Genomic DNA, 23293 nt, shown 5'->3' with positions numbered 1-23293 from the left:
GTTTACTCTAAAGAACGGGATGTTGTACCAGGCAGACAAGCTGTTTGTGCCCCCTGAGTTGCGTACACTGGTTTTTACCTATTGTCATTCTTCGTCTCTGGTTGGGCATCCTGGGGTCAATAAGACCAAGGAGATGTGTTTGTGTTGGTTCTGGTGGAAGCCCTTACCCAATGACGTGCAGGTATTTGTGGCCTCATGTCCGGTGTGTGCTGTTAGTAAGTCCTCGCAGATGTCCCCATCTGGGTTGTTGCATCCATTGCCAGTGCCTCCCTCCCCCTGGCATACTATCAGTATGGATTTTGTGACCGATTTGCCACCTGACTCGGGGTTTACGACCATACTGGTAGTAGTGGATCTAAGACGGCGCATTTTATTCCCTTACCCAAGCTGCCTACGTCTAGGGAGTTGGCTGAAGTGTTCATCGCTCAAGTGTTAAGACTACATGGGGTGCCTTCTGCCATTGTATCGGATAGGGGGGGCACAGTTCGTGTCTCACTTTTGTTCTGCCTTATGCCTGTCTCTGCAAATGGACGTAAGGCTGTCATCGGCCTATCATCCACAAAGTGATGGGCAAACGGAATGTACCAACCAAACCATGGAACAGTACCTGCAATGTTTGTTAGCGTCGTTGACAGGCAGTTGGGTACGTGCTCTTCCTGTGGCTGAGTTTGCCTATAACAACAGTATGCACTCAGCCTTAGGTATGTCGCCGTTTTACTGTTCCATGGGGTTCCACCCTAAAACGATTCCCATTCAACCATCTGAGAGGGTGCCTGCTGTGGACACCCTCAGTAGGGAATTGATTACCATCTGGAGGAAGGCTCAACAGCAATTGGTAGCCTCTAAGACGAGCATGAAGGTACAGGCAGATAGGCATAGACGTCCAGCTCCCCTATATGCGGTGAGTAAATGTATTGGCATTTATATAGCGCACTACTTACCCGTAGGGTCCCAAGGCGCTTCGACCGCTGCGAAACCCTTCCTGGCTTCCCTGAGAGATGGTCCCTTAATGGGTATCTCCAGGGTGAGACCAGGCATCCCCGGCGGTCTGGTGGGGCCGTTAGTGAAGATGAGGCAAGCTAATGCCCAGAGTTGCCGAGTGTGATCGCTGATCAGAGTGGGCACCGAGGCGAGAGAATTATCGAGTCCGCTGACCCTGGTCCAGAAACCTGCCGCGCCGGGAATCGAACCCTGGTCCCGGGCCGTCCTCTGCTCTCGGGTCTGCCGCCTCTAACCAGTGAGCCACACTACTTCACTAAGTGAGTGATAGGGTTTGGCTCGCAACAAAACATCTGAGATTGCCGGGACCGAAGAAATTACAGCCTCGGTTTGTGGGTCCCTTTGATATCCAGAAGGTGGTGAATCCTGTTGCGATGAGTCTGACTCTACCGGATGACTATTGTATCCATCCGGTGTTTCATACAGCCTTGTTGAAGCCGTATGTATCCACTACTCAGGATGTACCAAATCCTCCTCCTGTCTTGATTGATGATAACGAGGAGTATGAGGTTAATGCAGTTCTGGACTCTAGGAGGAGAGGGGGGAGGTTGTATTATCCTATATACTGGAAGGGGTATGCCCCCGAGGATCGCTCCTGGGAACCAGCGAGTCAGATGCATGCAACCTAGTTGGTGCGTTTGTTCCATCGTCAGCACCCTGGGAAGCCTAGGCCAGTGGAAAGACTTCTGGGGGGGGGTACTGTTGGAATTCAGGGGGGGCGGGTGCCTTTTGTCTAGTTTCCTGTCCTCCGGTTTCTTCCGCGTAGCAAGTGCATGCATGAATTTATGGACGCTCCCTTGGGTTCGCTTTAAATGGGCCTGCCTCCAGGAAACCGGTGCTTGGTTTCTATGATGGTCCCTTGCCTTGGGATTTCCTGTTCCTGTTTCCTTACCTTGTTCCTTCCTTAGTGAGGTCTACGGCTGTTGGCCTCTGGTGGGCTGTTTGCTGACATCCCCTCCTTCCCTCCTTTATTTTGTTATCCTGGGCTTTTGGCTTTTCAGAACAGTCAGTTGGGACCATTTCTGATAACGGGTGACGCCGGGGGACACGCGGCTGCGTGTTCCATCAAGAGATTGGTGTCTCGACTTCCTGGTCTTTTGCAGACCAACCGCCTTGTTGTGTATCTTTTGGGCGGTTTCACGAAGGGGCTGAACAACGGTCGTTTTTTGTGCTACCTTCATGTTTTTAGACTACAGGTTTTTTTTGGGGTGTTTTCCTAGTCATGTGGACACCTTTTTTCCCCCTACCTTACCCTATTTTTTTCTTTCACTTGTTTATGCCACCCCCTTTGTTACTCTCAGTGTTTTCCGAGGGTCGTGGTTGGTCTGGGGTACCAAGTGGAGCTACTATTCAGAAAACAGACGTTTGTTCCCTGTTTTGTTTGAGCTACTCCAGAGCAGTGACTGGGGTAAGCTGGGAAGTTGGTGGGTTCTTGTGTGTATTTGATACGTATTATGCGGGTCCGGTGTGTTTAATCTTGTTCCCCTTTTTTGTTTTCAAGGTCTCGGCTGGGGTCAAGTAGTCCACTACCGGGGGATCCAAAGAGGCACGCTGCATTTCCCAAGACCTTGTGTTTCCCTGTTTTGTTTACCCACCCTCTCCCTGCGTCGTGGTTTCCATCCCCTGGAGTTATACTTGTGGGTGTTGGGGAGCTACGGCGGGGGTAGGGGATTGGGACATTCTTCACTCCTGTGACGTTGGGCTGGTTGGCAGGCGGGAACAGCCAAGACGCCTCGGCATTCGAGCGCTTTACAAAACTCTATCCTATCCTATCCTACCACTTCTGGACCATTTTATGTTAATCTTTATACATGACTGCAACTATCTACAGCTACCAGCCACAAAGAGATGGGCAAGGATAAATCAGGCAATGGAACAGTATTTAAGTTGCTTGTTGTTTGATATGGGTGGAGACTGGTTCACATATTTATGGGCAATGGAGTTCTTGTATAATAGCACAGACCATGCTTCTCTGGGAATGTCCTCTTTTTATTGCACACAGGGTTATCATTCCTGCACTACACCTTGGTATGAGACCCAACATACTTTAGTCCCAACAGTCCAAGATTGTCATGCCTTCCCTTGGAAGTTAGTACAGTAGGCTCATTAAGTTGGCACGGGCTACAGAATCATTTAAGGGTGCCGCCTAAAAACATTGCAATCAGGAGCTCTCATATGCTGCGGTGGATAGAGTTTGGCTATCAACCAAGAAACTGCCTCACCAGGAGAAAAATAAATTTCTAAATCATTACCTGGATCCATATACAATTTCAGAGGTCATTAATCCGTATCTGTATGTTTTCTCCTGTCACCCATTACGGTAGTCCATCCAGTATTCCATGTTTCTTTGCTAAAACCGGTCCATCCAAACACTAGGTTGAATGTTCCCCTACCTTCAGTCCAGGTAGATAGGCATTTCAAACATGAGGTGATTGCAATCCTTGATTCCAAACATTTCTGGGAGGTTTTCTACTATCTGATGGATTGGACTGATGGAGGGTACTGGGAACCTCTGTTTAACGTCCACAATGCTTCTTACTTGGTTTACATTTTTCATATGCCCTACTAAGCCCAGTCCAGATTTTCCCACGTTGCTGTCAGGCCTGCCTGGCCCATGCCTCCGAGTCACATACATGGATCTGCGGGTTACGAAGACACAGTATGTGCAGGCACAGATCTCAGGTAACCAGGAGGAGATCAAACACATTTCTGCACTGGGGTCGACATCACATTCTGTCCCACGAGACTTGGCAGTCCTATTGAAGGTAGGCGACTATTAAAGCTGTGATTTACCAAGGAATGCTGCTTGTCATTCCAGTTTTTTGTTGATCCTCAGCCTCCATGTTTGGCTCACCTCCTGCAAGAGAATCCTCTCCATCTTCGTTTGCGGCTTTCCTGACACAGTGCTCGAATGCCGCATTTTCTGATCCTGGACCCTAAAAAAGAAAGAAGAATAACATGATGAACAGTGTCTAAGGCAGTAACATCACATGCACATGCCAGTAATTTCCTTATCTTGATTAAAGCCTGTGTATTCAGTCCTTTTCAGTGCTGCCTATTGGAATCCTCTCCGCAAGCAAACTGTGGAATCTGAAACAGAAACAAAAGGCTTGCTGACATCGGATACTGCCATATGTGCAGCAGTTTTCTCAAAAAATTAGAACTACAAACCCCTGATGTTCTTGCATGACTTAATTGCTAACTATTTTCAGTACTATTAGTTGTCTTATTAAATGTTAACTTCATAAGATTTCAGGCTATGTATGTAAGTAGCTTCTGTGAATGCAGTTAACTTACAGAGTTACCTATAACTCTTACAGAGACCCATTAAAAGGTTAGGAGTTCACGTTTCCGCAAATTTATATTTGAATGTATGTTTAACCCATCTTGATATCTACCTTACTTTTTCAAAGGCTTTTTGTTTCTTACAGGACGGTTCACAAAATCCTTGTGGTATATATGTAGTTCTGTGTCTAAACTAATGCATACTATATATATATATATATTCACTGAAAACACCATAGGTTTTACACCAGTTATAGTTAGGAATTAGCATTTAAAAAACCTATTAAATTCACTAAAAAAAACGTAGGTTTCACACCAGTTATAGTTAGCTGGAAATTTTACTTGCATAAAACGATTGAAATTTACACGTTATACTTAGTTGGACTCATATAACTTGCACATGCAATGCACTGCTGATGACATCACATATTACATCACTCATGACATGGTCAGTGACATCACTCATGACATCACTGGTGTGAAACCTACAGTTTTTTTAGTGAATTTAATAGGTTTTTTTAAATGCTAATTCCTAACTATAACTGGTGTGAAACCTATGGTTTTTTCAGTGAATTTCATAGGATTTTAATAGCAAATCTCTATAGGTATGAAATGTAATATTTTTTATTACGAATTTTATATTTTATAATTATGTAATATTTTAATTTTTTTAAATTTTTTTGCCCGGGTGCGCTCTCAGGGCGCGTACCGATGCGCTCACCGGTAAGCGCAGTGCTTTTGCGTGCCCCGGGCGTGTACCGGTGAGCTTCCCGTTAGCTCTATTGCCGCGAACGAAAACAACATCGTGACGTATCGCGTAGCCGCGATGCGTCATATGACGCACAGCGTAAGCGCACCCGGAAGCACGCGAGCGCATACGATCGCGAAACGTCCTGACGCGCTTACGGGGCACGTAGCGTAAGCGCATCGGGTCATGTGGCCTGAAAATAACACTTTTCATTGGTTCACAACACTTTTGGTTTCCAAATGATGAAAGCCCTGCTCATGTGACTTGAAAATAACACTTTTCATTGGTTCACAACACTTTTGGTTTCCAAATGATGAAAGCCCTGGTCATGTGACTTGAAAATAACACTTTTCATTGGTCCCGAACAGTTTTTTTTTCCAAATGATGAAAGCCCCCACCTTTTTTCCTTATTCTGACTTTGTCCTTTGACTGAGGAAGACCTGTTTGGAGATCTGTCTCTAATCTTTTCTATTTTAAAATGGCTACAATAGCAGAAGCTGCTGGAGCATCTGCCCCACCACCACCACCACCATCAAAAAGACCACCAGAAGATCACATTGGTGGTCAAGAAGAAGAGGAGAAGAATGATGAAGAGGAGGGACAGACAAGGCATTTCCTGCCTGAAGTTAATCAGCCCTACAAACCAAAAGAGCACTTCGTATGGCAGTTCTACAAAATCCCAAGGGGTTTCAAAAAAGTCAACGCTGCGAAGGTAACTTGTCTGATTTGTGATGCTGAGCCTTCCAGGGGGAACCCTAACAAAAAATATTCCTTCGGGAATCATACCATGATTCGGCACATGATCCGTTGGCACCCAATCAACTATTCTGCTGCAGAAGTAAGGGACCTCTGTAGTAAGCTACCTCCATCAACATCTAGACCCTCAACATCAAAAGAAACAACTCCATCGGGTTCAGAGGCAACAGAGACAATGCCTATCATACAACCAAAATTTAACGATTTTAAAATCATGTGCAAATATTGTGGAAAGTTAATTTGCTATGGTGAGCAAGGTATATAACTTATCATCTGTGCTGGGGATAACCATAAGTGCCCGAAAAATCCCTAATTTTTTCTGGGTTTTTTTGCTCCAGTTGAGCCATTTACAATTCCCTGTTTTTTGTTTCTCCCCATAAAAAATACAAAGTAAAAAATGTTCAAAAAAACAATAAAAAAAATATAAAACAACAAAAAGAAGAAAAAAAACAGTTCTTTTTAGAACTACCTCCAATTTTTAAAAAAAGACTAAATTTTTTATAAACTCTGTCATTCTTTTTTCCCCATGGTACGCTCCCCGGTACGCACCCCCGTGCGCGTACCGGGCGCATCCCCCGCGCAAATCGATAAAAAAGTACATTTTTTTTTTGCCCCGCGGGCCCTTTTATGGCCCCACATCAATCCTAGAGGGTCAGGGGGGGTCTACCCTGCCCCGTTTTGGTCATTTCCCCCTTTGTTTTTGCCACCTCTTGTGTCTCGATCCTACCGAGACACAAGATGGCGGCCGCTCTGGACTGTTTGGAATGTTTACAGACACCCGAGAGCCAATCATCTTTCCACGCGCGAACTCGCGTTGCGCGCTGGTACGCTCCCCGGTGCGCGTACCGGGGAGCGCTTACAGATATATATATTTTTTTTATCCTAAATTACTCAAAATCCTCTGGAGCACATTTCTTAAGACCTAGCAAAGGCACATCGGGCTACCAGTCCCTACGATTTTGCCAAGTTTGGTGGAAATCCATTCAGCCGTTCGGGCTAAAAGTGAGGTTAACCGCCCTATGGAAATTAACATGGGGAAAACACGTTTTGAGACCCCCCTTTTATCTCGGCCCCTGCTTCACGTCTCCCCCTCAAACTTTCAGGGAAGGACCGGAGCACTGCGAGGCAAATTTGAGGAAATTTTCAGGCAGATTCCTCAACCGGCACCAAAGTTATTCACAATAGAATATTGAGATTTTGCATTGAAAATAATCCTAACTATAACTACCTACTGGCGACCGCCAGTAGGTAATATATATATAGAGCATATCACTACTCCAACCGAAACTCCCCCCAACAGAACACGTCTGTGGACAACTAGTGTAGACGGGAAAAAGGAAATGAGCCTGTTAACTTTGTTTCTAGGGATAAAAAAGTGGAATAACAGTACTTGCACATAGAACTAACCAGGTTGTCCTGTTTTATCGGAAGTGGAAACTGAGGGAATATCCGTAAACACCCACCTTAGAATGGATGACACAAAGTATTGTCTTTCTCCCCCATTCCTATTTCCCCCATTGGGCTAGAGTTACCTCATCAAAAACATTGATTGGGAGGCTTGCATCTGGTGGTGGAGATGGAAACTAGCAGCACGCACGCCAGCTCACTCCTGCAGGAACCTGAGCTGAGTGCGTGATGGTTGGGACTCATTCTGGAAGGTGGACTGACATGACACTGCCCTCGACGACCTCCCTTCTGCATCATCTTGTCCTCATGTAGCATCTTGTGAGTACTAATCACCCCCAAAACTGCGCTCCGGTACTAATCATCCACCATTGCACTCCATTATCTCAGCCCCCAGCACTATTTCTATTTCTATTTAAAACATTTATAGAGCGCGAAAGCTGCCCCAGCCAAGGGGCGTCCCGGCGCTACAAGCAAAACAGCAGCAAAGATACGGATGACGGTCTACACTGTAGTGACGTAAATAATTAATTTACTCTCTTAATTTCTATGCAGGTAAGTACTTAATCAATAATAACTCAATTGGAATGAAAAAAGACAGAGTCCGTGGTGTTAGAGTTTCTAAGGGTTTTTATTCCTCATAAAGGAATGATCTTGATCAGGATATCATGTTCTGACCACCACAGGGGTGTCAGAAGGGATAGAGCGCTATATTTTATTGACAGTACATAGCTTATATACTTAATTCATATCATAAAGAATAATGCAAGAGGCGTAACAGCTGAGAGAAGACAAGATAACAGTATACACGTGATACTAATACGTAATCAAGAGGCGTGAACTAGGCGTGTACCAGAGGTGTGTGCTGGAAACGTCACTGATAGGTGACGCAAGTGGGTGGCACCAAGGGGTGGTGCTAACAGAATTGTTGCGATGTCAGCAGAAATCGGGAGCTTGGATGCGCGCGCAGCTGCATGACGTGTGATTGACGGGGTGCAGGGGATTTGACATTTACACTGACGGAAAGAGACAGAAGTCTGGCATGTCGGATCAACTTGTACTTCTATCATATGTGATATCTGATGTTTAGGAACTATACTATCTGGACGGAAAGGTCTCTAGGGCAGAAACTATTCCATGCTAACTGTGGATGCGTGTATAAGCGCCTAAGTGTCTACATGTGAAGCGTGGGGCACGGGGCCTTCCATGGAAGCATGGCAACAGAGGCTATGAATTACTTGCATTGAGACAGGTCGGCCCTTTGGCTTTGCAGCTGGGGAGGATGTTTACAGGATCTAGTAGGCAGGAATGCATTCTCGAGGAGCGGAACAGATACCTCGAAGGTTGTAGTCAGTCTTGGCAGAAAGCAGGCTTGAGCTGAGCGCGAGGGGCCGCGCTGGAAGTAAGTCAGAGTTCACGGGTACAGAGGTAGCCTGGGCAGAGGCTGCCAGAGTCAGGAGCCACAAAAGAGGTTCGATGGCAGAAATTCAGGGCCTACTCTGCTGGAGCAGGAAAACATGTAAAGTGTACTACAAAAAGACGGTGGCATAGCATACTTAGGAACGGACTATATAATCCATTCAGGGTGGATCTGAAAGAGGACATGTTAACGGTGGACGCAAATGTAGTTGCGTCTTCATAGCTGGCACAGGAGGGAAGTTACATGCACTTTAAGCTGGTACATGGAGTCGGTGGGGTACGCGCTAGGGAACATAACATGACCAAAAATTTATTTTTCCTCATTCCCTCCTTGTTCCCTACGGACCCTTCATGATATATCGATCCTCATGAATCGATCAGTTTGTTCTTGTAACATCATTTGTTCTTCTTTCTTTCGATTACGTTTTGAGAGAAAACTGGAGTGTTCAATACAAGAGGTGGCACACAGTCCACAAATCGCTGGCCCACACTGCAGGCACAGGCAGCAACTGAATACTAGGACTAGGCCAATGCCTAGGAAGGATAGGATCTTCCATCCCCAAGCTGTTAATGTTGTCCAGAACCAACCGGACCAAGTCCAGGTGCCTGGATTCTGATGTATCTGATTTGCAATTTTATGAAGACGGGTGATAGCTTGATATACAGATGGTGCGTTTTGTGGTATGAAAACACAGCAACTTGACCCGATGACCTTACAGGCTCCACCTCTATCTGCCAAGATGACGTCAATTACAAGACGATTCTGAAGAACAACAACCCGCATGGCGGACTGCTCTTCTGTTAGGTTACCTAAGGCGGAGGCAGTTTCATTCACTACTGCTTCAAGTGTTCTAGTTAATCTGCGTATTAATTTACTATTCTGGACAGGGCCTAAAAAGAAAAAGAATCCTTTATTAAAATCGGTGTACTGTTCCCATGCCGTTTCTGTGTAGTCGACAAGTGGGATGTCTCTTCTGGGTCTATTCTTTACTAGATTGGTATTTCTATGGTAATCAGGAGGAGCTAGAAAAACTGGTGGCAGAAGGAATGCAATGTAACAGGTACCATCCCAATCTGGAGGTAGACGAATGTATGCGGTATGACCACAGACAAAGTAAGAGTGACTGATAGCTTTAAAAGACGATTTTCCATGATCACTGAATTCGACCACAGTAGTGCATTTACTATGACCTAAGTGTACAGAACCTTTCTTCTTGATACATAATTCACCAGTGACTGGCAGAACTGACATAATGGGTAGAACTGGTGTGGCTTCGGATTCGACAGTGAGAATCATAAGGCTAATTGTATAATTACCAAATCCATATACTTCATTTTCTAGATCAGTTCCTATTCTAGTGGGGAGTCCCTCCTTATCTGGGTAACAGGCGTCGAGCAGGACCAAGTTCAGGTTTCCCCAAACCCAACCCCCATCGAAAACAGCAATATCAGGATCTAAAGAATTAATTATTTTAAACCATGCTCCGCAGGAGCCATTGTGAGTGAACGGGTACGGAAAGAGAGGCAGAGCTCCCTTGTAATTCTGATAGGGAGGGAGTCGGCCACATATCCAGCAATTTGTAGCATTGTTAGTTTGATGAGAATGATGTAACATACTAATGAATGTGTTGTTGCGCAGCGCAAGTCTGTAGGAAAGCTCGTGAGGAGGTAACTCACTAAAAGTGTGTTCAGCAGATACATTGTAAGCAGATTGTTCACGCTTGAAAATAGGGTAATAGATAGGCAATAGGATGCTAGTAATGATAATTAAAACACTGAGAATAAACATGATTATTAGTGTCACTATGCAGTGACTACGAAGTGATTTACAATATGTACGTTTCTTTGCTTCTCTCTCTCTATCTCGATCTAGGGGATACATGTCAGAAACTATTTAACCGATTCACCTAGGGGAGGACTTAAACAATTAAACTGTCTGACTTGCTAGATCGTAATTTCATGCGATAATTTTCTTGAGGAGTTTTTTCTCGTTCAGATTCTGTAAAGTCTTTTTGTTCGACACAGTCTTTGGTGGGGGTGGACGAGTCTCGGTCAGGTTTCAGTCCAGAAAATTTTTTTATATGACTCGTGTGGACCCACCCCTTTCTTCCTTCGATTTTCACGGCCGTCCTTGTTGTAAGCAGTACGGTCTTCGGAGACTTCCAGCGGGGCTCCAGCGGACTTTTTCTGTCGAAATTTCGGACGAGTACCGTATCACCAGGACGGACGTCGTGTGGCTTTACATCAGTGTTGTCAGGGAAGGCTGCGGCAACCTGTGAACGACATGATTGGAGTGCAGACATCAAGGAGGCAAGGTAATCTGTCAACATGTTAGAATCAACATCAGTAATCTTTTTTGGAATGGGCGTCCCCCACATATTCGGTGGTCTTCCAAAGACCACCTCGTACGGGGATAGCCCTGATCTCGAATGGGCGACCATTCTCATGTAGAATAGTGCCACTGGCAGGGCGACTATCCAGTCGACCCCTTTCTCCTGACATATTTTGGCAAGGCGGATCTTTAGTGTCTGGTTATGCCTTTCAACAAGGCCTGCGGCTTCTGGATGTCGGACACAATGGAACTTCCACTGGTATCCCAGTAATAAAGAAACTTCTTTCATTAAGGCAGATGAGAATGGCTGACCGTTATCTGAGTACACGACACGAGGCAGGCCGTATCGTGGGAAGAATTCACGAACCAACTGTTTGGCAGTGGTCGGAGCAGTGTAATCTGAGACTGGGTATGCTTCGGTCCAGCGGGACAGAGCACAGACAACTACGAGAACATATTTAAATCCTCGACAACGGTCCATCTGGATATAATCCATCTGGAGGACTTCAAAAGGGTGATCGGGAGGATGAAATCCACCTTGCTCTACAGGGACGCTTTTACCTGGATTGAACTGACAACAGATCATGCAAGTACGCACTTTCTGTTTTGCGGCTGCTCGTAAGTGTTTATTGTTCCAGAGATTTTGCAAACTGTCTAGCATTGCTTTCTCTCCTAGATGTGCAGGACTATGTGCTGTATTTATCATGACTTGAACCATAGAGTCAGGGAGAAACCATGTAGATTTTCCCTTCGTCATCCAACCTTGATCTGTCTGGATCCCTCCTAGTTCAATCCATTTCTTTATTTCATCTGGAGTAGCATGTGTCTGAATGTCAATAACATCTAGTGTGGGATCCCTAACTGTCATACAGTTTGTCGGATCTGTTGTCTTTGTCGTATCAGTTGTCTGAGTGTGAGTCAGTGCTGTATGTTTTGCTGTCTGATCTGCCAGGTCGTTACCCTGGGAAACAGAATCTGTGACTTTAGTATGTGCTTTACACTTCATGACGGATATGGCTGAAGGCAGATGTATTGCTTCTAACAGTGCTTGAATGAGAGGACCGTGTTGTATCTTGGCACCATGAGAGGTCAAAAAACCTCGTTCTTGCCATAGCATGCCGAAGTCGTGTACGACTCCGAACGCATAACGGGAATCTGTGTGTATGTTGACATTTCTGTTCTTGGCTAGAATACAGGCTCGGGTCAGAGCGATGAGCTCTGCTGCTTGAGCAGATAGTGTATCAATACGATGTGTTTCTTTAACTTCAGTTTCAGTGGTCACTGCATACGCGGCCACTAACTCTCCTGTACTTGTTCTCATGCATGAACCATCTACATAAAGTGTCAGATCTGGATTTGTCAATGGAACATCTGTTAAATCTCGTCGGGGCTTTGTTACTGCATTAATGATCTCTTTGCAATCATGCGGAACTGGATCTGTCATATCTATAGGTAACAGTGTTGCTGGGTTCAGGATACTGCAGCGTCTGATTTCTATGTGTGGCTGGAATAGTGTCAATTCGTAACCTGTCAGTCGTGCTATAGTCAAGTGTTGAGTCTGGGTTCTGTTTAACAGAACCTCTACAGAATGTGGGACTTGTACTGTTAACTGATGACCTAGAACAATTGAATCGCTTTGTCTGATTGCTAACGCTGTTGCTGCTACTGACTTTAAGCACGCAGGGAGTGCCTGGGCTACTGAATCCAATGTACTTGAAAAATAAGCGCAAGGCTTATGTGAACCTGCTTGATCTTGAGTGAGGACAGACAATGCTGTACCATCACGTTCTGTAACAAAAAGTGTAAACGGTTTGCTGTAACATGGTGTCGCTAAAACTGGTGCTTGGCATAAAGCTTTCTTTAATTCCTCAAAGGCTTGTGTGTGTTCCTGAGTCCAAGGGAGGGCAATGGATGTTGCAGCCTCCTGCGTCGTTAACTGGATGAGTGGTTTAGCTAGAAATGCATATTGAGGAATCCATTGTCTGCAGTACGAGGTGAGGCCTATGAAGGCCCGCACTTCCTTTTGTGTCTGGGGTCGTGGCATATTTACAATTAACTGAATGCGATCGGGAGTGAGCTGTCTCCCCACTTTGGACAGCAAGTGACCCAAGTACACAACTTGCTGAACACAGAATTGTAGCTTCGAAGGAGACACCTTGTGTCCCTTGTCGGCCAGGAAATGCAAAACTGTTAACGATGCTTGTTCACATTCGGGCTCACTTCGTGCGGTGATCAGCAGATCATCGACGTATTGCAGTAAAGCGGTATTAACTGGCATTTGAATACAATCTAGTTGTCTTTTCAGTGCTTGACTATAGATGCTGGGGCTTTCTGTAAATCCTTGAGGTGCGCGGGAAAATTTGAAACTTCGTCCATTTAAACTGAATCCGAAGAGATATTGGCTCTCCGGATCAATAGGTACACTGAAGAAAGCGTTCTTGAGATCTATTACAGTAAAGAACGTTGCTTCTGAATCAATAGCAGTTAACAGGGAGGAGATATCGGGGACCACAGGATACTGCGGTACAATGCATTTGTTCAGTTCTCGAAGATCAATCACCAGCCGATATACTGGCGGTGCATTGCGGTCTGTACGTTTAAGAATTGGAATGATGGGTGAATTACAGATATTGGAGTCGGTCTCTACGACCACTCCCTGGGCAATAAGCTCTTCAATGATTTTCAGTAAAGCCACTACAGCATCGGGTGGTAACTTGTATTGTCTGATTCTGGGTAGAACAACTCCTGTCTTGAGTGTAACACGGTATGGTGTGATATGCATACAACCTACATCAGCTGGGCCTTTTGCCCATAAGTGATCTGGTACATTTTTCAATCTGACATCAAAATCACGTAAAACATAATGACCCTTGAAATCCCGTAGAAAGAGTCTGACTCCCTCCGGGGAACAGCATATTATAGCTCCTAGAGCCTTCAGTGTTTTAATTCCTAACAGATTTTCTGGACATGATTTCGTAAGTAGCAAGTCTGTAACTCGGGATAATGGACCCACAGCTAATGGTACTGGTTCTGATACTTCATTTACAATAGGCTGTCCTGAAAAACCAAGGGAAACATTCTGTGAGCCTGAGAGGGGTGCCCCTGGGACTTCATTGTGACTGATTGTAGTGCGACTTGCCCCTGTGTCAATTAAAAACTTTCTGTCTTTTCCTAATACGTGACTGTGTACATAAGGACCTTCTTGATCTACGGGAATTTCAATAAGAGGCAAACCACCTTCCCTCTCTAGGCTGTTTCATGTGTATCGGGGGTAATCTGGATATGCAGATTGGGCATACTGGTACATCTGTTGTGAGACTTGCTGAGTCGCGGCAATGGGCTGTGGCTGCGGTACTGCTACTGTCTGTGCTGTGTGGGATGGAGCATGCGCAGGCTGCATATTCTGTATTGGTTGTTCGTTCTGCGAGGTCTGTTGATGACCATGTTCATGTCTAGGCGGATGCGGTCTTTCTTTAGTTTTACCTGTCGCGATGTTGTGTTTCAGGACTGGACATTCATGTACGTAATGACCTGGCTGCTTGCAGTAATTACATGTCCCTTTAACGGGAGCTGCAGAATGATTAGTCTGGGCCCCACCTTTTCTTTGACCGTCGGCTGGGACTGTCTGAGCTACTAGCATTTTCATTTTCGTGTCTTTCATACGTTTCTGTTCCTGATCTTGTTCTTCCCTAATTCTGTTCTGATGATATTGTAACATTTGTAACATCTGGGATGGCGTATTTGCCTGCCAAGTACTTTCAACTTTATACACTCTATTTTTGACTAATGGTAGGGAATTCTCTACTAATTTTGATACAAAAAGGTGTGGATATGACTCGCTACTAGGTTGTAGGCCACTATTTATAATGAGTCTATATTAAGGGGATGATTCTTTAAGGGGACAGGGGTGTGAATCAATTATACTTGTAATACAAAAAGGAGTACCCCTGACACCATAAATTACACAGTTGATTTTCGAACAGAAGCCTTTTTAATTGACTCTGTGTTTATCAAAGACTATTTTTCTTCTTATTTTGTATATATTTACGTTAATACTGCACATTTGTTTCTATATCATACATCTATAATATTTACACCTTATTCATCATACTGTACAAATATTTACATCCGTTCGTCAGAGCAAAGAATCAACAAATGTGTTAACTCAAATGAAATATTGCTTTACATGCAATTTGTACGGTTATACATTTTCTTAGTTCATATTTGCTTTCACTGTTACAATCAAAAAAGTCAAAAAAGTCCTACTTTTTTAGTCTTGTCAAGATTGACTCCTTACTTGATCAAGGTCACATATATTTCTAACGGTCCTATTAACGTTATAATCACCACTTTGGAGTTTACATTAATAGTGTATGTCTCTGGGAATTAGTCTTTTGTTCACCAGGTATTAGAAAAATTGTTCACATTCACTTGTGATCATATACACATTTAAAGTCTCGCCGACGCGTTTCGACCTTATTGGTGTTGGACCTTCATTGTCGCATTATATTAAGGTCTTCCTCAGGGCTGTGTTTTTGTGTGGTGTAGGACAGCTTTATATCTATAAGAGATAATGATAAATATATCTCATTTAGTGACTCGAGTCGACATCTTAGTCGAAATACATTGTATATATTGTACATGTCATTTCACATATGTTGTTAAATGTACATACCCGCCTTCTTGTTGTTGGGGGGCGTGTTTCTCAATTATAACCTGGGAGTCAGAACATACTTGTTTTAATCATGGAGATATCTATTTAGATAAATTCCAACATCTATGTTGATATATACTGCTATATTCAATTACATTACATACCCATTTTAAGGTTTGCTTCTGGCAGCGGTATGTCCAATATTTCGATTTCTTTCAGGGGCCTTTAGCGTGAGAGTCTTCAGCTCGATTTCTGTCTTTTAGGCTGTTGGTAAAAAAGACAGGGGCCTCCTTTAGTCTTGTTGGTTTTAATAACTTTCTCCTTAACTGTAGTCATTACTGAACAAATGCTGGGTATTTCCGTGAAGCATAATGTGCTTTGTGCAACTAACATAGTCATAGCTCATGGCTGATTGTGTCATCTCATCACCTCGTCAAATGCGTGCATGGCAGTATCGCGTATTTTGCTGCCTTACGTTTTGTCTTGTTGCTCTGTTTGCTGTGCAGCCTCGTACCTGATTTACGCATCGTGGCCACTTTGCTGCATCACCCGGGGCTCCGTCTCCTTTCCCTCGGTGTGTTACCGGCACTACCCGTCTCCTTTCCGCTCCTTCGGCGTCCTCGTCTTCTTCGCTAGTTACTTCCGTGTTCCGTATCACGTGATTGGTAGGACTTGGTTTCCATGGAAACGTTTCTTTCGGGCTGCTGGGAGTTGGAGTCTTTTCGGCTTGGGCTTGTATACTTGCGGATACATCCGTGTGTAGACCATCATGGTGTCCATATTACATGATTTCTCTTCCTGTACACGTGTGTATGTTTTTACAGGCTTTTTCATATTGGCGTGTGTGCAAGAGGTGCATGACCAGAAGCCTTAATCACATTTGCCATGTCAAATTCTTTATTTTAGTCGAAGATTTCATTAATTGCAGTTGCTTATTGTTTTTGGATTATGCATCTACTGATGTAATTATATACAGTGTGTGAGTTCTGACATCTCATTTAGTCCGTTTTCAATTGTATTTAGGTATAAAATGATTTTTGCCTCAAAGTTGGACATGATGTTTTCCACGTTGTTCCCCACAATGTGTTTAAGTACTGTCCACTTCATATCTTTTTCCGAGTGTGCCATCTCAGTGCAGTGTGCCACCATCGGTGCATTGGGAGTTTTGCACTTGATGCGAGATCTATGTTGAGTGATCCTTTTTTTTATTTGCTGGCTTGTTTTGCCTATATAGGCTTTTTTGCAGGGGCATAACACGCAATAAATTACATTTTGCGTGTTGCAATTTGTGAATTCTTCATGGACAATGTATTTTGTTCCATATTGGAATTTGGTTCCTTCTATGGTGTTATCACATGAAACACAGTTTCCGCATTTTTTGTGTCCTTTCACTGGTGGTAGTGCTAACATAGATCTTAATGATGTCTCTTGTCTTCTTGTGTTTGTGTTTGCTCTTACAAGTTTATCTTTAATACTTGAATTCCTTTTTAATGCGAAGATAGGCAAATTTTTGAACTGCTCAATGCTTTTCACTGTGATCCAATTTTTTCTTATGATCTTTTTGATTTCATTTGTCATTCCAGAGAAAGTTGTAACGCAGACCAGCGGAGAATTTTCTTCTTTATTTTTTGGTGTTAACAGGGATTCTCTTGGTACATACCACGCTCTTTTCATGGCCTTTTTTAGGAGTTTTTTGGGATAACCTCTTGTTTGTAATTTTTCTACAAGAATTGTGGCATTCGTGAAGTAATCCTCCTTTTTAGTACAATTCCTGTGAATTCTCATAAATTGGCTAAAGGGCAAATTATCTCTTAGATTCCTTTGATGGAAACTGCCATAGTGTAGAAAGGTGTTTCTATCTGTGGTTTTAGTGTAGAGAGTCGTGTATATATGGCCTTCTTCATGTTTAATTAGAAGGTCTAAGAAGTTCATCTCTGTTTTGCTCTGGTTGACAGTGAACTGTATATCTGGATTCCTATCATTCAACCATCTGGTGAAGTCTGATAGATGTTCCTCGCTTCCTCGCCATAGCATGAAGACGTCATCTATGTAACGGTACCACATTTTAATGTGGCCGTCATATGGGTTATTAAAGAAGATCCATCTCTCTTCAAACATTGCCATGAACATTATAGCCATTTCTGGGGCAAAAGGACACCCCATCGCGGTGCCCTTGACTTGAATGTACTTCCTGCCATTGAATGTAAAAAAGTTGTTTTTCAAACATATTTCTGCCAGTTGTAGAAGAAAATCTGTAGGCACATTGTGTGGTCGATCTCTTTTCTCTAGAAATATTTTCATCACTTCTAGTCCAGCCTCTTGTTGGATATTGGAGTAGAGGCTTACAATGTCTAGTGTGACTAGAAATTCTTCCTCCTCCTCAAATGGGTGGTGCTCTAGGATGTTAATTGCCTGCATGGTATCTTTAATGTAGCTTGTTGTATTAGATACCAGAGGTTTTAGGAAGGTATCCACATATTTTGCTGGTCGTTCTAATATGGAGTTTACTCCAGATATTATTGGCCTTCCCGGGGGGTTCCTTTGGTCTTTATGAATCTTGGGTAAGATATACATAAGTGGTGTCCTTGGGTTTTCGTTAATCAGGAATTTTGCTTCCTTCTTTGATAGCCATCCCTCTTTTTCTCCGATGTTCTTTAATGTCTCTAGTTTGGATTTTATTTTATTGTTCCAGTCTTCATCCGTTCTTCTGTAGTACTGTTGATCACTCAGTTGTCTAAGTACTTCCGCTTCATATTTTTCACGTTGGAGTATCACCACTCCCCCGCCTTTATCGGCTGGCTTGACGATGATTGTGTCATTCTTTTTTAGATTTTCCAAAGCTAGTTTTTCTTGTTGTGGCATGTTCCATTTAGTGAAAATTCTTTTATTTTCTAGATTTGTCAGATCTCTTAGTACATTTTTCTCAAAAGTCAGTAGCTCTATGGGCATATTGGTGGCATTTGGAAAGAATGAAGACTGGTTTTTTAATCCAGAATAGTTGCGCTCCACATGGTTGGGTATATCCTCAAAGAAGATTTTCAATCTCATTTTTCGAAACAGTTGGATGATTTCTAATTTGGTCAATCTTAAGTCTGGTCTTACTGTAGGTATGAATGACAGCCCTCTTCGTAGCACATTCATTTCTTGCGGTGATAATTCATACTCTGATATATTGTAGATCGGACTTTCTTCTGTCGTCACCAACGGTAAACATTCCTCCTCGTCGTGATTTGTCCTGGTTGTGAATTGTACCATCTTGCTCTGCCTCTGGGTCGGCGATTTCCTCTGCCTAAAAAAGGTGCCGATTGGTAGTTTTGTCCCTGTTGGTTTGTGGCTGCACTTGTTGATGGAGTGGTGTCGCCTGAACTCTCTGACGACGACGAGGCGTCTGAAAAGGTCAGATATTGTCTTCTGCTTCTTCCTCCGTATGTGCGTAATGCTCCTGTATTTTGAGGTTGTTTATAGAAGTCCTTATCTAAGTATGGATAGGTCTTGATTTCAGAAAAGTTACTGATGTCTTTTTGGAGTTTGAATTTTTTCGCGTCTTCTGTTGTTTTCTTGAATACTTCGTTTTCTTTTTGTAGTTTTAATAGTAGTGCTTGTGCGTTCTCAATTGCTGTATTGTTTTTCAGGGCCTCCTCCAGTTCTTGGATTAATTCAAGTTCTTTTAGACTCAAGCGTTCTGCTGTTTTAATTGAATGGAACATCCAATCTCTTGAACATTTTGTTCCTATATGGCTGAAACCTTCTAAATATTCGGGTTGGTCAACAAAAATCACCGGAACATTTTTAACTTGCAGACCTACTGGTATTGTTCCTGCTCTCATATGTTCAAAGAGGACTTCCCCATGTAGTGCGGTTCTTATTTGTTTCTTTTTAAGTCTGGTTATTTTCTCGACCTCTGATTGTTGGCTAGGGTTAGTGGCCTTAGTTCCTGGATTAAGAGTGGATGGTCTTTTTAGGAATTCTTCAATTTCTTCTTCTCTGAAACTTAAGGTCTTGGGTTCTGACATTTATATACAATGTAATGGTATTATTTTGTTTGCTACTGACTCGAAAATGCATTTGAAAGGAAATGATTCTGTAGTTATAGTCTGAAAGGTCCAATTGAGGGACTGGTATATGTGCCTCTAATTTTCAAAGCCCGGATCATATAAATATCCTGCTCAATGTCTATACTTTTACTTTTTTTCTGTACAAATCCCTCGTAGACGTGGTGTCTACCCTGAAATCTGTCTATATTAAGGGGATGATTCACGACGAGGAGGAATGTTTACCGTTGGTGACGACAGAAGAAAGTCCGATCTACAATATATCAGAGTATGAATTATCACCGCAAGAAATGAATGTGCTACGAAGAGGGCTGTCATTCATACCTACAGTAAGACCAGACTTAAGATTGACCAAATTAGAAATCATCCAACTGTTTCGAAAAATGAGATTGAAAATCTTCTTTGAGGATATACCCAACCATGTGGAGCGCAACTATTCTGGATTAAAAAACCAGTCTTCATTCTTTCCAAATGCCACCAATATGCCCATAGAGCTACTGACTTTTGAGAAAAATGTACTAAGAGATCTGACAAATCTAGAAAATAAAAGAATTTTCACTAAATGGAACATGCCACAACAAGAAAAACTAGCTTTGGAAAATCTAAAAAAGAATGACACAATCATCGTCAAGCCAGCCGATAAAGGCGGGGGAGTGGTGATACTCCAACGTGAAAAATATGAAGCGGAAGTACTTAGACAACTGAGTGATCAACAGTACTACAGAAGAACGGATGAAGACTGGAACAATAAAATAAAATCCAAACTAGAGACATTAAAGAACATCGGAGAAAAAGAGGGATGGCTATCAAAGAAGGAAGCAAAATTCCTGATTAACGAAAACCCAAGGACACCACTTATGTATATCTTACCCAAGATTCATAAAGACCAAAGGAACCCCCCGGGAAGGCCAATAATATCTGGAGTAAACTCCATATTAGAACGACCAGCAAAATATGTGGATACCTTCCTAAAACCTCTGGTATCTAATACAACAAGCTACATTAAAGATACCATGCAGGCAATTAACATCCTAGAGCACCACCCATTTGAGGAGGAGGAAGAATTTCTAGTCACACTAGACATTGTAAGCCTCTACTCCAATATCCAACAAGAGGCTGGACTAGAAGTGATGAAAATATTTCTAGAGAAAAGAGATCGACCACACAATGTGCCTACAGATTTTCTTCTACAACTGGCAGAAATATGTTTGAAAAACAACTTTTTTACATTCAATGGCAGGAAGTACATTCAAGTCAAGGGCACCGCGATGGGGTGTCCTTTTGCCCCAGAAATGGCTATAATGTTCATGGCAATGTTTGAAGAGAGATGGATCTTCTTTAATAACCCATATGACGGCCACATTAAAATGTGGTACCGTTACATAGATGACGTCTTCATGCTATGGCGAGGAAGCGAGGAACATCTATCAGACTTCACCAGATGGTTGAATGATAGGAATCCAGATATACAGTTCACTGTCAACCAGAGCAAAACAGAGATGAACTTCTTAGACCTTCTAATTAAACATGAAGAAGGCCATATATACACGACTCTCTACACTAAAACCACAGATAGAAACACCTTTCTACACTATGGCAGTTTCCATCAAAGGAATCTAAGAGATAATTTGCCCTTTAGCCAATTTATGAGAATTCACAGGAATTGTACTAAAAAGGAGGATTACTTCACGAATGCCACAATTCTTGTAGAAAAATTACAAACAAGAGGTTATCCCAAAAAACTCCTAAAAAAGGCCATGAAAAGAGCGTGGTATGTACCAAGAGAATCCCTGTTAACACCAAAAAATAAAGAAGAAAATTCTCCGCTGGTCTGCGTTACAACTTTCTCTGGAATGACAAATGAAATCAAAAAGATCATAAGAAAAAATTGGATCACAGTGAAAAGCATTGAGCAGTTCAAAAATTTGCCTATCTTCGCATTAAAAAGGAATTCAAGTATTAAAGATAAACTTGTAAGAGCAAACACAAACACAAGAAGACAAGAGACATCATTAAGATCTATGTTAGCACTACCACCAGTGAAAGGACACAAAAAATGCGGAAACTGTGTTTCATGTGATAACACCATAGAAGGAACCAAATTCCAATATGGAACAAAATACATTGTCCATGAAGAATTCACAAATTGCAACACGCAAAATGTAATTTATTGCGTGTTATGCCCCTGCAAAAAAGCCTATATAGGCAAAACAAGCCAGCAAATAAAAAAAAGGATCACTCAACATAGATCTCGCATCAAGTGCAAAACTCCCAATGCACCGATGGTGGCACACTGCACTGAGATGGCACACTCGGAAAAAGATATGAAGTGGACAGTACTTAAACACATTGTGGGGAACAACGTGGAAAACATCATGTCCAACTTTGAGGCAAAAATCATTTTATACCTAAATACAATTGAAAACGGACTAAATGAGATGTCAGAACTCACACACTGTATATAATTACATCAGTAGATGCATAATCCAAAAACAATAAGCAACTGCAATTAATGAAATCTTCGACTAAAATAAAGAATTTGACATGGCAAATGTGATTAAGGCTTCTGGTCATGCACCTCTTGCACACACGCCAATATGAAAAAGCCTGTAAAAACATACACACGTGTACAGGAAGAGAAATCATGTAATATGGACACCATGATGGTCTACACACGGATGTATCCGCAAGTATACAAGCCCAAGCCGAAAAGACTCCAACTCCCAGCAGCCCGAAAGAAACGTTTCCATGGAAACCAAGTCCTACCAATCACGTGATACGGAACACGGAAGTAACTAGCGAAGAAGACGAGGACGCCGAAGGAGCGGAAAGGAGACGGGTAGTGCCGGTAACACACCGAGGGAAAGGAGACGGAGCCCCGGGTGATGCAGCAAAGTGGCCACGATGCGTAAATCAGGTACGAGGCTGCACAGCAAACAGAGCAACAAGACAAAACGTAAGGCAGCAAAATACGCGATACTGCCATGCACGCATTTGACGAGGTGATGAGATGACACAATCAGCCATGAGCTATGACTATGTTAGTTGCACAAAGCACATTATGCTTCACGGAAATACCCAGCATTTGTTCAGTAATGACTACAGTTAAGGAGAAAGTTATTAAAACCAACAAGACTAAAGGAGGCCCCTGTCTTTTTTACCAACAGCCTAAAAGACAGAAATCGAGCTGAAGACTCTCACGCTAAAGGCCCCTGAAAGAAATCGAAATATTGGACATACCGCTGCCAGAAGCAAACCTTAAAATGGGTATGTAATGTAATTGAATATAGCAGTATATATCAACATAGATGTTGGAATTTATCTAAATAGATATCTCCATGATTAAAACAAGTATGTTCTGACTCCCAGGTTATAATTGAGAAACACGCCCCCCAACAACAAGAAGGCGGGTATGTACATTTAACAACATATGTGAAATGACATGTACAATATATACAATGTATTTCGACTAAGATGTCGACTCGAGTCACTAAATGAGATATATTTATCATTATCTCTTATAGATATAAAGCTGTCCTACACCACACAAAAACACAGCCCTGAGGAAGACCTTAATATAATGCGACAATGAAGGTCCAACACCAATAAGGTCGAAACGCGTCGGCGAGACTTTAAATGTGTAT

The sequence above is a fragment of the Lissotriton vulgaris genome, chromosome 11, assembly GCF_964263255.1.
Source record: "Lissotriton vulgaris chromosome 11, aLisVul1.2, whole genome shotgun sequence".
NCBI lineage: Eukaryota > Metazoa > Chordata > Amphibia > Caudata > Salamandridae > Lissotriton > Lissotriton vulgaris.
Note: the sequence above shows the minus strand (reverse complement) of the source record.